The sequence below is a fragment of the Giraffa tippelskirchi genome, chromosome 13, assembly GCF_054371585.1.
Source record: "Giraffa tippelskirchi isolate mGirTip1 chromosome 13, T2T-mGirTip1v1.2.pri, whole genome shotgun sequence".
Lineage (NCBI taxonomy): Eukaryota > Metazoa > Chordata > Mammalia > Artiodactyla > Giraffidae > Giraffa > Giraffa tippelskirchi.
This window is the reverse complement of record NC_137287.1, coordinates 18,956,920-18,972,128: the sequence shown is the minus strand read 5'-3', so window position 1 is coordinate 18,972,128 and position 15,209 is coordinate 18,956,920. Positions and strand designations below refer to the sequence as shown.

Here is a 15,209-nt window from a genome sequence, read left to right as displayed (position 1 = left end):
GGGGAATGGAAGAGATGGGCTGAATTGGGAGATTGGGACTGATTTACATACATTACTATGTATAAAATAAGTGACTAATGAAAACCTACTTCAATGATCTGTGGCAACCTAAATGGGGAGGAAATCTGAAAAAAAGAGTGGATACATGTATGTGTATAACTGATTCACTTTGCTGTACAGCAGAAACTAATACAACATTGTAAAGCAACTATACTCTAGTAACAATTTTAAAAATTATCTTTTTCTTCCTGAATTATGCCTTTTGACAGTCTTTCTGTGAGTGCCCAGAAGGGCCTATGAAAAAGTGAAAGTGAAAATCTCTCATTTGTGTCTGACTCTTTGTGACCCCATGGACTGTAGCCTCCAGGCCAGAATACTGGAGTGGGTAGCCGTTCCTTTCTTCAGGGGATCTTCCCAAGCCAAGGATTGAACCCAAGTCTCCTACATTGCAGGCAGATTCTTTACCATCTGAGCCATCAGGGAAGGCCAAGAATACTGGAGTGGATAGCCTATCCCTTCTCCAGCGGATCTTCCTGACCCAGGAGTTGAACCGGGGTTCAATGCTTTCCTCCAGATGATCTTTCCCACTCATGGATGGAACCGAAGTCTCCTGCTTTGCAGGCAGATTCTTTATCAGATGAGCTACAAAGGAAGGACTATAGGCAGTATATTGATTTAATCATTGATATTTGAAAATACCTTTATTTTTCCTTTACAGTTAGCCAAGTATGAAATTATAGGTTATGGTTATTTTCCCCTGAGCACTGTGAAGATACATTACTTCACTGTTTTCTGGCATTTGTGGTTGTGGATGAGAAGTCTGCTGACAATGTAATTGTCGTTCCTTTGTGGGTAATCTATTTCTTCTGGTAACTTAAAGGCCATTATTTCTTAATGTCCTTAAATTTCCCTAGGATGTGTCTGCATGAACACTCATTTTCACATAGTTTACTTGGACTTGGTGCATTTTTCAGCAAATCCGGAAAATTCTCAGCCATCTTTTTAAATATTTCTCCTCTGCTATTCACTTATTCTATACTTAAAATTTTTCTGTTAGATGTAGCTTAGAGACTATCAATTTATTCTCTATGTTCCTTAATTATTGTTCAATGAAAAAATATTTTTATCTGTCTGCATCTTACGGTACTCTAGTAGTACTTTCAATTCACCGATTCTTCCTAATTATATCAGTCTAGAGTTTATATTGGGGCTTCTCTGGTGGCTCAGGGGTAAAGAATCTGCCTGCAGCACAGGAGACTTGGGTTTAATCCCTGAGCCAGAAAGATCACCTGGAGGAGGACATGGCAGACCACTCCGGTAATTTTGCCTGGAGATTTCCATGGACAGAGGAGCCTGGTGGCTGCAGTTCATGCGATAGCAAAGAGTCAGACATGACTGAGTGATTAACACTTTCATTTTCACATACATACACACATATATCCCACATATTCTTTTTTTCTGTTTAAAATTCAGACTTTTAATGGTGACAAATAGAAAGCCTTATTATGAAAAAAGTAAAGGTATAAATTCAGTTTGAGGAAAAGACTTGAACTTGCTTAAGACCGTATAGTGTTTTAAAATAATCCTTGGAAATTCACAATTGCCATTTCCAAGTGACTATAAAATCTAGATTTATACAAATGTCAGGTTACGACCTACCTTTCCAATTTCTCTAGTGAAATATGGTAAATAAAATACTTTATTTTAACATACTTGTGTTTATTCATATTTTCCTATATATTTAGTAATTTCTCTTTATTGGTTAAGAAACTCCTCACTACCTAGTGAGACTTTCTTTTATATTGATCCTAAAAGATTGAATAGGTTTGCCTTTTACATTTTTAGTCTATTTCTAATTTTGTATATATGGTGAAAAACTAAATTAAATTTATTTTCTTGAAGTTTCAAATGTGTGTGTGTCCATGTGTATCTGTATGTGTACACCAATAAAACTGTTCATCTTATGCACTATGGTGCATTCCAATTCATCTGTTTTCCCCCAACAGTGTACTGGAACCTCTCTTCTTGAAACCTGGACTTTTGTAAAGGCTTTCTTCTCTGTGGGTGATTATCTAAGACGGTGTTTACCAGGGGACTCACGGGCTGCAACTGAGAGGGGCTGGAGCCAATTCATGGCCCACAGCAGGTCCATAGCCAGGACCAAGGTCTACCTGCGCATTATCCAACACACGTGGGTACGGCTCCTCTCAGGTCCTATATGATGCTGAATCTCACAGCTCCATAAAGGTACTTCTGGCCATGGATGGCTACTTAATCTTTGTTGTTGTTTGGGAGAGAGGAGGACAAAAATGAGGGGCTTCTTATGCCACCATGATGCTGATATCACCCTCTGGAACATTATTTTAACATTAACTTCAGGTTATTCTATTATTTGCTTATTGTTATTTTTATTAATCACCACGCTGTTGATTGTTTGTTGTGGACTCTATAGGATCTCTTTCTTAATATTAGATCTCACTGAATGCCTCATTATTTTGTATTACTGTCTCCTCTGCAGTGAAAAGCTTTGTTCCTCTCCTCTTTTTCTCTGTGTTCTCTCCTCTCTACTTCGAGGTTTGCAGCTGGCTCTCCACAACCCCTGGTCCAGAACCGGGTTTTCTCTTGTTGAATTAAGGCACATGTTGATCATACTGGACTAACACAGATGCCTCTACTGAGCCACTGGGCTGCTTACCCAAATTTTGGAGAGAGGCTGTGTTTACTCCCTCCTGACTGCCTCACTCTCTCATTGTAGTAAGTCTCAGCTTTTCCAGCTTTCTTTCAGAGGTGGGAAAAGAGAGTCTATCTCCTGCACTGAAGCAGTAATCTTGGCTCTTGTCCCCTTCCTGTCATGGGGAATGTTTAGTCTCCATCTTCTCACAAGAGCCAAACCCCCAGCTGCCTTTTGACTGCTCCAGGATTCCCTGTACTACCTTCTATTTCTGCTCTACAGATAATGATCCTTGACTGGTTTTGGGTTGGGGTGACACAGACTGGAGGGTAAGACTTTAATTTTGTGGTTATAGGAGAGGTTGATTTTTCACTCTCACTCTCATAGAATACAAGTAAGGAAACATTGCTCTAATTACTGTAGAAAGTCATCTCATTGCTATGAAGACTCATCTTGGGCCCCGGAAGACCATTCATATTAGGGCAATGTGTCAAACATACATGGGCTTCCTGGAGGCTCAGACGGTAAACAATCCACCTGCAATGGAGGAGACCTTGGGTTGGGAAGATCCCCTGCAGAAGGGAATGTCTATCCACTCCAGTATTCTTGCCAGAGAATTCCATGGACAGAGGAGCCTGGCTGGCTACAGTCCATGGGGTCACAAAGAATGACTAACATTTTCACTTTTAAATATATGAATATATCCTTAAAATTTTTGTTTTTATATCTTATATGAAAGCACATCTTTACTAGTTACTTTTTATAAAACATGAGATTCTTTTTATGTATCTTTGATTGTGTCAGGTCTTCATTGCTCTGTGCAGTCTTTCACTAGTTGCAGTGAGCAGGGGCAACTCTCTAGTTGTGGTGCATGGGCTTCTCACTGCAGTGGCTTCTCTCGTTGTGGAGCATGGGCTTTAGGCCACATGGGCTCAGTAGTTGCAGCTCGCGGACTCTGGAGCTTGGGCTCAGTAGCTGTGGCACATGGGCTAAGTTGCTCCACGGCATGTGGGATCTTCCCTGACCAGAGAGTGAACCCACATCCCCTGCATTGGCAGGTGGACTCCTATCCACTGTACCACCAAGGAAGTTCACTAATTACTTTCTATGTTTTGTCATTTGTTGCCATGTGTTTGGAATAGCAGTAGGGCTTTAAGACACATATCTTATAATTCTCCCTTGACCAGAAGTCAAGCTATACATTTTTAACTCCACTCCCTGGGGTGCAACTGCCCAGATTCCCCTCAGAACCAAAGCATTCATTCCTCAGCTTCTGGGAATGTTGGCTGGGGATGGCTCACAGCTGAGTCACTCTGCCAGAATGATTTTCTGCTGAAGGGAGCTGCCTTGCCGAAAGTTAGGGCCTTTCCTCAGGAGCTGTGAAATCCCAGTGACCGGTCAAATGGACAAGGCACGCTGGCTGGCTTCCTGACTTCAGTTCAGGCCAGGCCTGATAAAAGGCCATATCCCATCCAGAGCTCCCTGTGGGAATGAGCTCAGTCCTTTGCTGCAATTGCATATTTGCTCAATTTCTTCTTTTTGTCAGTTTTGCTTCACTCACTGTTTCACAAGTGCTGATTTGAAGAGCACCTCCAATAGACCTCAGTAGTCTGTGTCTTTGAGGAACTTTATTTAAGACACTGAGGTTTCCCTGGTGGCCCAGTGAGTAAAGAATCCACCTACAGTGCAGGAGATGGGGGTTTGATCCCTAGGTCAGGAAGATCCCCTGGAGAAGGAAATGGCAACCCCCTCCAGTATCCTTGACTGGAAAATTCCAGGGACACAGGAGTCTGGAAGGCTACAGTCCATGGTGTTGCAAGAGAGTTGGACATGACTTAGTGACTAAACAACAACAATTTAAGACACTACTCTATGGGTGGAGAACATCTGGGTCTCCCTAAGGGTCTTGTCCAGCTGCTTTCTCATAGGAGACATTCAGGAACATGTGTGGAATAAACCCATGAATAGAAGCAAAGTCACTCAAATTTGACCTGCTCAGCTTTCCCAGGTTACATAATTTTTTTCTGATTTTACTAACAGACCTTGGACCTTCAAAGTCTGAGAAATTAATCTTGGGCCTAGGTAAGATAACATTCACTTACTCTGCAAGTTTCTGTTTTAATTGAACTTTAATGTTGCCTGGATGAACCTAGCACGGTTGACACCTTTGTAATACATTGGAAGATGAATTACTCCCACACACGGTATTAATATAGGAGGTGGAGGCAGATAGCGGCGTGATCAAGAACTGAGCATGAGCTGTAAATTGAAGTCAGGCAGTAGAAAGGAATGGTAGTGTTGGAGAATAGTAATAACAGTCACGCTTTTTTAAATGTCTCTAGGGTTGGGACAGCATCATGGCTTTACCTCCCAGAAAGCTGACTCAAAACTCTGATGGAGATTCTCCTCTCAGTATCAGCAATCAAGATCCTCCAGACAGGGCTTCCATGGTCGTCCAGTGGTTAAGAATCCATCTGTCAATGCAAGGGAAACTAGTTCAATCCTTGGTTCGGGAAGATCCCACATGCTGTGTGGCAGCTAAGCCCATGAGCCCCAGCTCCTGAGCCTGTGCTCTGGAGTCCGTGAGCTGCAACTACTGAGTCCAAGCGCAGCAACTACTGAAACCCGCACGCCCTAGAGCCCGTGCTAAGAGAAGACACCGCAATGAGAAGTCCACATACTGCAACTAGAGAGTAGCCCCTGTTCTCCGTGACTACAGACAGCAAACATAGCTGTGAAAACCCAGCATAGCCAAAATAAATAAATAAGTCAATGTTTTTGTAAAAGATGCCTCAGGCAACTTTCATCTCAGTGGGTACATTGAGTCTGCTTGCTGTAGGGAGCATAGAGGCAGTGACTGATGGAAAGACCTGCTGCTTGGAGAAAGTGCAGTGTGGTGAGGGTTATAAGGCATTTCATAAATATGTTGTCAGGTGCCTGAGGGTTCTCCATGAGGATACTTAAATGGTACATTGTCATGCTGGCACTAATAATTTAAAATATAAGCATGTCCTCGGTCATCTGCCAATGGTGGACCCTGTTTTGAACCATCCTTTGTCCTATTTCCCGGTCTTTTTCAAAGCCCCATCTTCCCTCCAGGTATGCCCACATCTCACTCAGTCCATGTTCTCAAGGTGGATTCTGGTTTCTTTTTGCATATCATGGCAATCCTATTTCGCTTGCAATTATTTGGTTGCAGAAACACAGATTTAAGTAAACTAGCATTCCCTGGTGACTTAAAAGTGTAGGGTAGGCTTAAGCTTGCCAGGATGACTTTTCTCTTTTATGGTTGGGGTAAGGGTTTTTTTTCCTCCTCTCTCATTCATAGGATTCGAAAGTGGGAAAGCAATTTCCCTAGTTGCCTGTAGTGTCCATGAAGGAAGCCACCTTCTGCACATACAGGAAATCATCTTGTGTTCATGCAGGAAATCACCTTCTGTATGTGCAGGAAGCCGTTTTGTCACCACGTGGAAGCTAGTGTGAGTCCACATACAGAGAAAAGCAGCCAACAAAATCTCAAAAATAAACAGAGTCTTACTCTGAGTCTTGTGTCCCCTTGACTTACTGATATATGAGATAATATATTTTCTTATTGTTTAAACATACTGTGTTGAGGTCACCTATTACTTGTAGGAAATACCATCTTACCTGACATATACTCTTATGATCAAGTACTGTCTTTGCATGTGGTTTATAATTTCATTGACACCAAGTAATCATTGGTGCCAATTAAAGGAAGCAACTACCTTTAATGATCTAGGGAAGCGGATCAGGCTGCCAGTAGATTGGCATTTCTGATGTCAAAGTAAGAATAATGACTTCTGGTTGAAGTTGACTGTTTGACAAGATTCTCTCTCCCAAATACCTCCGCAAAGTGTTATTATAGGAATGAAAATAGCATCTCAATATTCAATCATAAGAGAATATAAAAGAGAATCATCAGAAGAATGATTTCATCTAATTTCTGGAAGATGGATAAGATATGAAGAATTGAAAACCAGTGAAGCAGAATCCAGAAAGCTACAGCCCAGTATAAGTAGAGGAAGGAGATTTAAATGAGGAGGGAGCCAATCTGTCCTTCCACATACTTAAGGGTCTCAGAACTATGAAATATCAGGTATAAAAGAGGGTAAAGATTACCATCATAGGGTAGAAAACAAGGTGATTAATAAAATGGATAACCATCAAGGACCTGCTATACAGCACATGGAACTCTGTTCAGTGTTTCGTGGCAGCCTGGATGAGAGGGGCGTTTGGGGGAGAATGGCTACTTGTATATCCATGGCTGAGTCACCTGAAACTATCACAACATTGTGAATCGACTATGCGTGCGTGCTCAGTCACTTCAGTCATGTCCAACTCTTGGCGACCCTATGGACTGTAGCCCGCCAGGCTCCTCTGTCCATGGGATTCTCCAGGCAAGAATACAGGAGTGGGTTGCCTTTTTCTTTTTCAGGGGATCTTCCCAAGTTGGGGACTGAACCCTCGTCTCCTGCATCTCCTGCATTGCAGGCGGGGTCTTTACTACTGAGCCACCTAGGAAACTGCCTAATTGACTATGCCCCAATATAAAATTTAAAAGTTCATTAAAAAAAAGTATATATATGAAACTGTGAAATCCACTTCACTCTGGAAGACATAATTCTTGGAAGCTAGGCTTCTATTCCAATACTTTTAAAAAGGAGTATTCTCGTCCGGAGAAACTGGAAGGCTCCAGAGAAATGTCTTTTACATTTTATCATTTAGGGACTCACCAGGTTAGGATTTACTTGCCTCCTGGTCTCACTTAGAGCAAATTGGCAAAATGAGCAAGGTCTACTCATGCCACAGGGCCCTCATCAAGTTTAACTGACTTGTTCTTGAGCTTACAGAGCTCAAGGTCTTCAAATGAGAGACCTCCCCACATTAAAATGGGCAGACACACAACATGATTCTGGAGGGAACAGGAATCTTGCAAAGAACAGGAGGGAGCATACCCAGACTCTAAGGTATGTCCTCAGAGAGATTTGAGAAAATATTAAAAGAAGCACAGGGTTAGGAATAAACACATACCAAGAAAATGGAATAAACACATACCAAGAAATTTTCTCCCAGATAGTACAGATGTATTTGTCAGAGCAGAAAATAATTCAATCGAAAAGTTGGAAAAATAGATCTGGGAAATATTTCAGAAGTAGAATGGGAAAACAAAGAGGTGGAAAATTAAAAAAAAACAACCCAAACCCTCAGATCAGCGCAGAAGCCCTGAACATCTGACCAAGAGATGAATGATAGGGAAGAGCAGCAATGAAGTAATGAGCAAATTCAAAACAAAAACAAAAAGGCAGCTTTATACTACTCACCAACAACTCGAGACATTAGGAGCTTTTGACTTTCAGAGGGAAAACCATTTCAGTTTAGGATTCAGTACATAACTAAAGTATTAATAAATAAGATAGTAGAATAAAGACATTATCAGACTTGTGAGGTTCAGGAGGTCTTCTCTAGGGAAACAGGAGGACTTGATAGAATACCAAATTTGTGGAAGAGATTGAACAAAATTTAAAATATGCCAAAAGTAACTAGTTCCAAAAAAATTGAACTCCAGATGAAAAGTCATACAAGAAAGAAGATTTAATCATAGAGATAAATTATGTGCAGTGAGCCACATTTACAGTCATAATAATGAAATCACTATTGATTTTCAATTTTCAGAATCAATCTACTGATAAAGCTCAGGGGACTAATCACCATTGTAGAACCAGAGGTAAGTATTGTAAATGTGCCAATATAAAAGTAACAATTCAGAAGAAGCTGGGGAAATAGAGATGGAAACAGAACTGATACTGTATCTATATTCTCACATGAAGAAGTAGGAAGTAAAAATATACTGTTTTGATGGAATAAAAAAATAAGTGTTTTAAAAAGTAACTTAAAAATTAACAAACAAACAAGATGACATAATTTTGCACCTTCTGGTTCTTCTATTCATTTAGAATATTTTGTCAGGAATAAAAACAAAGATTCCTTTTTGCAATCCACAGACACTTTGATGAGAGAAGACTTTGGCTTCTAATGTTATTAAATGAAAATTTTGATTTGTCATCATGAAAGCAATAACATATGACTTTCATTGTCACAGTCTAATGCAAAAATGAGAGAGGTGAGCATAGCAGATAAAAGATACTTTTGAATCAAGTGAAGTCATCATGAGCTGTACAAAAATAAATTTTGCAGTTATTTCACAGTAAAAATTGGAGGGACACTGCTAAAAGGAAAAGAAACTTGGCTATAGTAATTTATATCCCGTTCTTTTAATGGGTGCTGATTTACCACAATATTAAACATATTACCATCACATTAAACTGACATTAAAAAATTAACTTTATTAACTTTGTGGTTTTGCTACATTGAATGTGCAATTTTTTAAAGTTGTGTAATAGCAAAGCATTTTAGCTTCATTTGGGGAACTAAGGAAAGATCCATGTGAGTGGCTGTGGGGCCTCATTTCCTTGCGACTGTCCCCTCTGCTAATATAGCCATGAGTTGATTCGGCAGGTTTGAATTAGCTCAGTGGCAGAATAACTTGAGACCAGAATTAGGCTACTCCTTCCCCACAAAGTCAGTTCTTTAACCACAGGCTCCATTGTTTCAGAGTTGCTTAGATCCTTGCTACCCATGATGTGATCTGTGGACCTGCAGAATTTGCATTCTCTAGGGGATTTTAAGCTTAGTAGAATTTTGACCCTCAGTCTGCATTGTAACAGCATCCCCGTCTGATTCACATGCACATTAATATCTGGAAGGCGTGGACACTGCCCTTTCCCTATTACTATAGGGAAGTAGAGTCAAGTAGAGGACTCCATCTCTATGGAATCCTCACCTATGATACTTCCAGCCCATCTCTGCCCAGTCTGAACATCAGCCCTCCTTGAGGACAAGCAGAGCTCAGGGGACCATGTGTACTCTTGCTACTGAGTCCAAACTTGTTCTTCTCAACACAAGACTGGCCAATAAGTTGGGAGATGGAGTTGTTGGGGCAAGGAATAACAACCATATTTGAAAAGACAGCAGACGGAGAAGATGGCAGGTGGACATCCTAGAGAACCGTCTTACCTCAGTCAGAATTCTGGCTGCTTTTATCCTAAAATGGGGAGGGGTGTGGTTGTTTGTTGCAAACTTGGGGCGGGAATCTTTTGTTCTTGCACCTGTTCAGGTAGGTCAGTTTATGATGTTCCTGTAAACCTCCAGTAAGACAAGTGTTGTTCTGTTCTACCACTTTTTATCTCTATGAATGGAAAAGTGTTATGCCCTTAAAGGTCAGAGCCTTGAGAATGGACTATACAGGAATATATCTCAAGTTATAGGCAGCATTCTTAATTCAAAGCAAAAGCAATAGAATATAAAGGTTAAAGTAAATGAAACAGGTCTAATGCGGAGTTAGACTTGTTCTTCTCTATTATACTCTGTCACTTCTCTACTTGTGTCTCTTAAACTCTCTAGTGATGAGTGTGTCTGAGCCTGCACTTCCCAACATTGAGCGAAAGTGTGTTGTTTTCATCTGCCCAGATTCCTCATCTGTAAATAAGAACAGTAATAACAATTTTCTCATAGAGTTGTTTGGTGGCTTACGTGGGATAACCCATATAAAGCACTCCCTGCACAGAGTAACATCTCAATAAATGTGGTTATAATTATTAGCTATTATCAAAGAGTCCCAGGTGATAATATCAGCAGGAACAGTCTCACACATTAATGGTCTCCAGTCCCAGCTGTCATCAGGTTCATTACCTTCATCAATAGCTCATTACTTGATTGTCAAGTCACAGACGCTATAAGCCACACACCATCACACCGAATAACAGCAATTATTGCAAGTCTCATGTGTAAAGCACTGCATAAGCCAGTATTGCTTTAATCCTGAGAGGGGTTTTTCTACTGGGGATGGTGGTGGTGAGAAGCAAAGGCTATGTCAATGGGAACATTCTCTCACCCTCACAGTCCAGTTAGTCTCACGAGCTTCCAAACCATCCTGCCCTGGGTCCTTGTGTTTTACAGAATCAGAGCAGCTCTTTTCCTTTCGTTCTCCTTGTGCTCATTTGTTGATGCACTGCCTTCAGCTGGGCATGTGTCCACAGGTGCTGTGGACACAAGTCCCAGTGCTGAGAAAGACCTTTACCCTACTCCCACCTCTGCCCCTCAAATTGGAGCAATGAAATGGAATGAAACCCTCTCCAGTGAGAACCTCTTCCTGAGATGACCCCTTCCCCAGGTGGATCCTCAGTCCCCCACACAGGTTTCCAGAAGGTCCTGTCTATCACTGAGGTAGGAGATAGATGGGCCCCTGGGCTGGACAGCTGGTGTTTGTCAAGTGGAGTAAAATTCAAGCTTTGTTCTCACCCAGATACTCCAAGAACAAAGCTAATGGCAGAAGCTGAGCTCTGCTGAAGTAAAGAGATAAGATGACTACTCCTAAGGTCAAGGAAGACCTTTCCTGTCTGCACATGCTCAGGAAGTCTTCTTGGGGGTCAAAAATGGAGGGGGTGCTACCCCGTAATAGATGTGGATATGCACCCACAGGGCTCTGGGGTGGGGTCCATCTTAGCAGAAATCGTGCACACATCTTGGGGAGGGTCCTAGGGCCAGTCAGGAGGGAAGAAAGAAACAAGATGGTTGGTCAAAGGTAAACAAAGACCCGGAAGGACTGTCCTATATAAGTGATTTAAATCACCTCCTTACTGTGCTGCTCCTCTTTATAGAGGACGCCCGTACAGTTACTCACTGGGTGTGTATCTCTGCCTCAATTCTGACTTAAATAAATAAACTGCTTCCCTGTCTGTGCTCTCCCACACATTGTGCTATCTTTAATAATAAGCTTTGTACCTGTTTTTACAGTTTTTGCTTCTTTGAAACCTTCTTGCTTTCAATGGGGGCCACAGCCAGGGAAAATTTTCTTCTAGCCTCTAGCCCCTGGTGGTCTAGGATTCCTGGTTTTCCTCCAGGCAACCCAGGTTCAATTCCCGGGGAAGGGACTAAGAGCTCTCCTAAGGACTGCTCATTGCTGTCTCTCCAAATAATCAGGACTGCATAAACACCTGCCCATCTTGTCTGAAACCCAGGAATGACTGGGGTTATTGTCCATATGGGGTCTCTCTACACTTGAAATGACCAATTCCACTGAGTCTAGAAAACACATGGGGAGATATGAACATGGCTCTTACTTTTGAAAGACCACAGTGTGACGGTGAGATTTGACATATACTCAGGAGGGCATTCCTGAGACAAATGGACAGGAAATGATAGATTGGAAACCACTGCTATGATCCTCGCACTTCCTATGTGAAAGGGACACCATGCTGACCAATGTCATCACATTTAATTCCTCAAATGAGTATTTGTTTAACCGATGAAAGTGGCTTGCCCAGGCTAAGTAACCAAGCTGGGGTGAGCTTGTATTTATTTTGCTCCAAATCTGCATGCTTTCCATTACATTATATGGCTTCATATGATGGAATCTGCTGATGGGTGGTAGTAAATTCCCTGTCATGGAGAGCATTCAAGCTGAGGCTGGAGGCTGGAAGGCTTGGCCAACCATCCTCAGGCTTGGAATGAAGTCAAAGGGCAACTAAGGATCAGAGTGTGGGGTAATTCCTAGAGCAACACCATAAAGCAAGTGGTCTGGAATAAGGTTATCAATTTCAAACAAGGCAAGAGAATAATGAAGAACAAAGCATAAAGTTTAAAGTTGCCAGAAGCACAGAAAACTGATATATTATGGGATGCACTGCAGAGATGAAGAAAGATCCAGAGCTGGAAACCGAGTGCCTAGACTAAAATCTATCCATAAACATGTCTTGTTTGGTCTTTAAGCATTAATTCCCATTTAGTTAATCACCAAAATCCAAAAATTGGTAGATTTACCCACAAGTCCAGATTTCAAGACTTCTCTTGAACAATGGGAAGATCTGGATTTCCCTGGTGGTCCAGTGGCTAAGAATCTGCCTTACAGTGCAGGGAACATCAATTTGATCCCTGGTCTGGGAGTATCCGGAAAAGGCAATGTCACCCCACTCCAGTACTCTTGCCTGGGAAACCCCATGGACCTGGTAGGCTGCAGCCCATGGGGTCTCGAAGAGTCGGACACGACTGATGCGACTTAGCAGCAGCAGCAGCTGGGAGTATCCCACATGCCTCAGGCAACTAAGTCCATGCACCACAACTACAGAGCCTGTGCTTTGGAGCCCACGAGTCACAACCACTGAGCCCACGGGCAAGAACTATTGAAGCTGGCATGCTCTAGAACCTATGCTCGGCAGCAAGAGAAGCTACTGCAATGAGAAGCCCATGCACCGCAAATAGAGAGTAGCCTCCACTCACCACAACTGGAGAAAGCTCACAGGCAGCAACAAAGACCCAGAGCAACCAAAAATAGGTCAATGAATGAATAGATAAATATTTTTTTAAAAATTGGGGAGATCTGGCAATTCTGACCCCACATTTCTGTATGGCAACAGCTGGGTGGTGGCTGGTTCTATAGAGCAAGACACATACTCTCTGATACCCAGGCTCCCACTACCTTAGAGTGCCCTATGTCTTTCTATATTTATTTGTTTGCATTATCTGCTTAGACTCTGAAAATAACCAAAACAAGTTCTGTGTTCTGCCTCTGTGTAGCAGTTCAGCTTAGAAAGAGATAGGCTGCATTAGTGGCACATCTCAGAGACTCACATTCCCTTCATGACTCCCAAGAAGCTACACTATACAGAGAGAAGGAAAGACAAGCCATTAGGATGCTTGTGCTGACACAAGAGGGCTTCCCAGGTGGCGCTAGTGGTAAAGAACCTATCTGCCAATGCAGGGGACGTACGAGAGTGTGATCCCTGGGTTGGGAAGCTCCCCTGAAGGAGCAAATGGCAACCCACTCCAATATTCTTGCCTGGAGAATCCCATGGACAGAGGAGCCTGGCAGGCTACAGTCCTTTGGGTCACAAAGAGTTGGGACACGACTGAAATGACTTAGCATGCATACACTGATACAAAAACAATTACTAAAGCATCCTCCAAACAGTAAGCTATGCCAGTTACTGAGGGATGGAAAAGTGGATAAGTTAAAATATGGAAGAAACCAAGATAGGCAAGAACTAGAGCATGCATACTTCTAGCCACCACTGCCTAAGGACAGCATCAATATCCTAGTGAGAAGATACCAATCAGTTCAGTTCAGTTCAGTTCAGTCGCCCAATCGTGTCTGACTCTTTGTGGCCCCATGAATTGCAGCACGCCAGGCCTCCCTGTTGTGCTTTGGATATCCTTGATTTCTATAGGGATTCAAGAGACAAAGAGAAGGATAGTGTCAAACTGCATGTAATGTTTTCTACAGCATGGATTCAGTTATTTTTTTTTTAAGATTTATTAATTTGGGGGAGCTGTGGTGAGTCTTTGTTGCTACACGTGGGCTTTCTCTAGTTGTGGTGAGTGGGGGCTTCTCCTGGTTGTGGTGCAGTGGCTTCTCTTGTTGCAGAGCACTGACTCTAGGTGCATGGGGCTCAGTGGTTGCAGCTCTAGAGTCTGAGCTCAGTAATTGTCTCACATGAGCTTAGTTCCCCTGTGGCATATGGGATCTTCCAGGACCAGGAATTGAACCAGTGTCCCTTGCATTACAAGGCAGGTTCTTAACAACTGGACAACCAGAGAAGCCCAGCTTCAGTTATTTTCAACTAATTTGTTTTATCATCTTTATCAAAACGATTAAAAAAAACCCTCCAGATTTTGGTAAGATGTTGTACCTAAGGCAATTTAGTGGCCAGATGGGCTGAGAAGCAGCTCCAACATTAGTGGAGCCTTTTTGCTTACAAGCAGTAAAAATCGACACTAGCAAACAAAAACAATAGAGTTTTATTGGAAGTATATTGGAATAGATGAGTCCAATCATTTTTAGTTATTGTGTCATTCTGTATAAGATCTTAATTCCATAGAGGGAGCTTGACAGTTAGTCCCACTTATGTCAGAGGAAACCAGAGTGTACACGAGCATGTAAGCTTCATAAAGTGAAAAGTGAGAAGACACTGACTATTAATTATGAATCCATATTTTCAGCACCAAGGACAGTGCTTGAAACAAAGTAGATGCTCAGTGAGTATTTGTGAAATGAACCAGTGAAGAAATGACAGTATTTCACTCTGACTAGGGTAAGATAAAACATTTGGAAAAATAGTCCCTAAGACAGTGGGGGAGAGATAATTTTTCCAAAAGGAAATCAGGGTAATATTATCAAAAGACAATTGAATGGGTGCTGGGCAGCCAATAGAGTTGGGGGTATGTAGAGAAATGCTTTTAATTTCCCAGCAAGGTTTATATATAACATGGAAAACTTCAGATCTCTCCTAGTGTTTCACATTTCAGCATAGTAATAGAAAAATAAGGTTGAATATATCTAAATCCATTCTCATTTTCATGTACACACAATAGTAGCCAGATTTGAGGTGCTATTGACTGCTGACCCAAAGTCTCATGCCCTGCTGTTCCAGTTCTGATAGGGAAGGCCATATGCTAGTGCCAG

General features: G+C 41.9%; 1 long non-coding RNA gene across 1 annotated transcript in view; it reads left to right on the top strand.

Moving 5' to 3' along the window:
• LOC145531588 (uncharacterized) overlaps nucleotides 1-15,209 on the top strand; it is a 178,911-nt gene that overhangs the window by 87,433 nt on the left and 76,269 nt on the right. The window contains exon 2 of the long non-coding RNA XR_014072565.1: nucleotides 8,366-8,417. This is a non-coding gene — a long non-coding RNA (uncharacterized LOC145531588). The remainder of the gene's footprint in view (nucleotides 1-8,365; nucleotides 8,418-15,209) is intronic.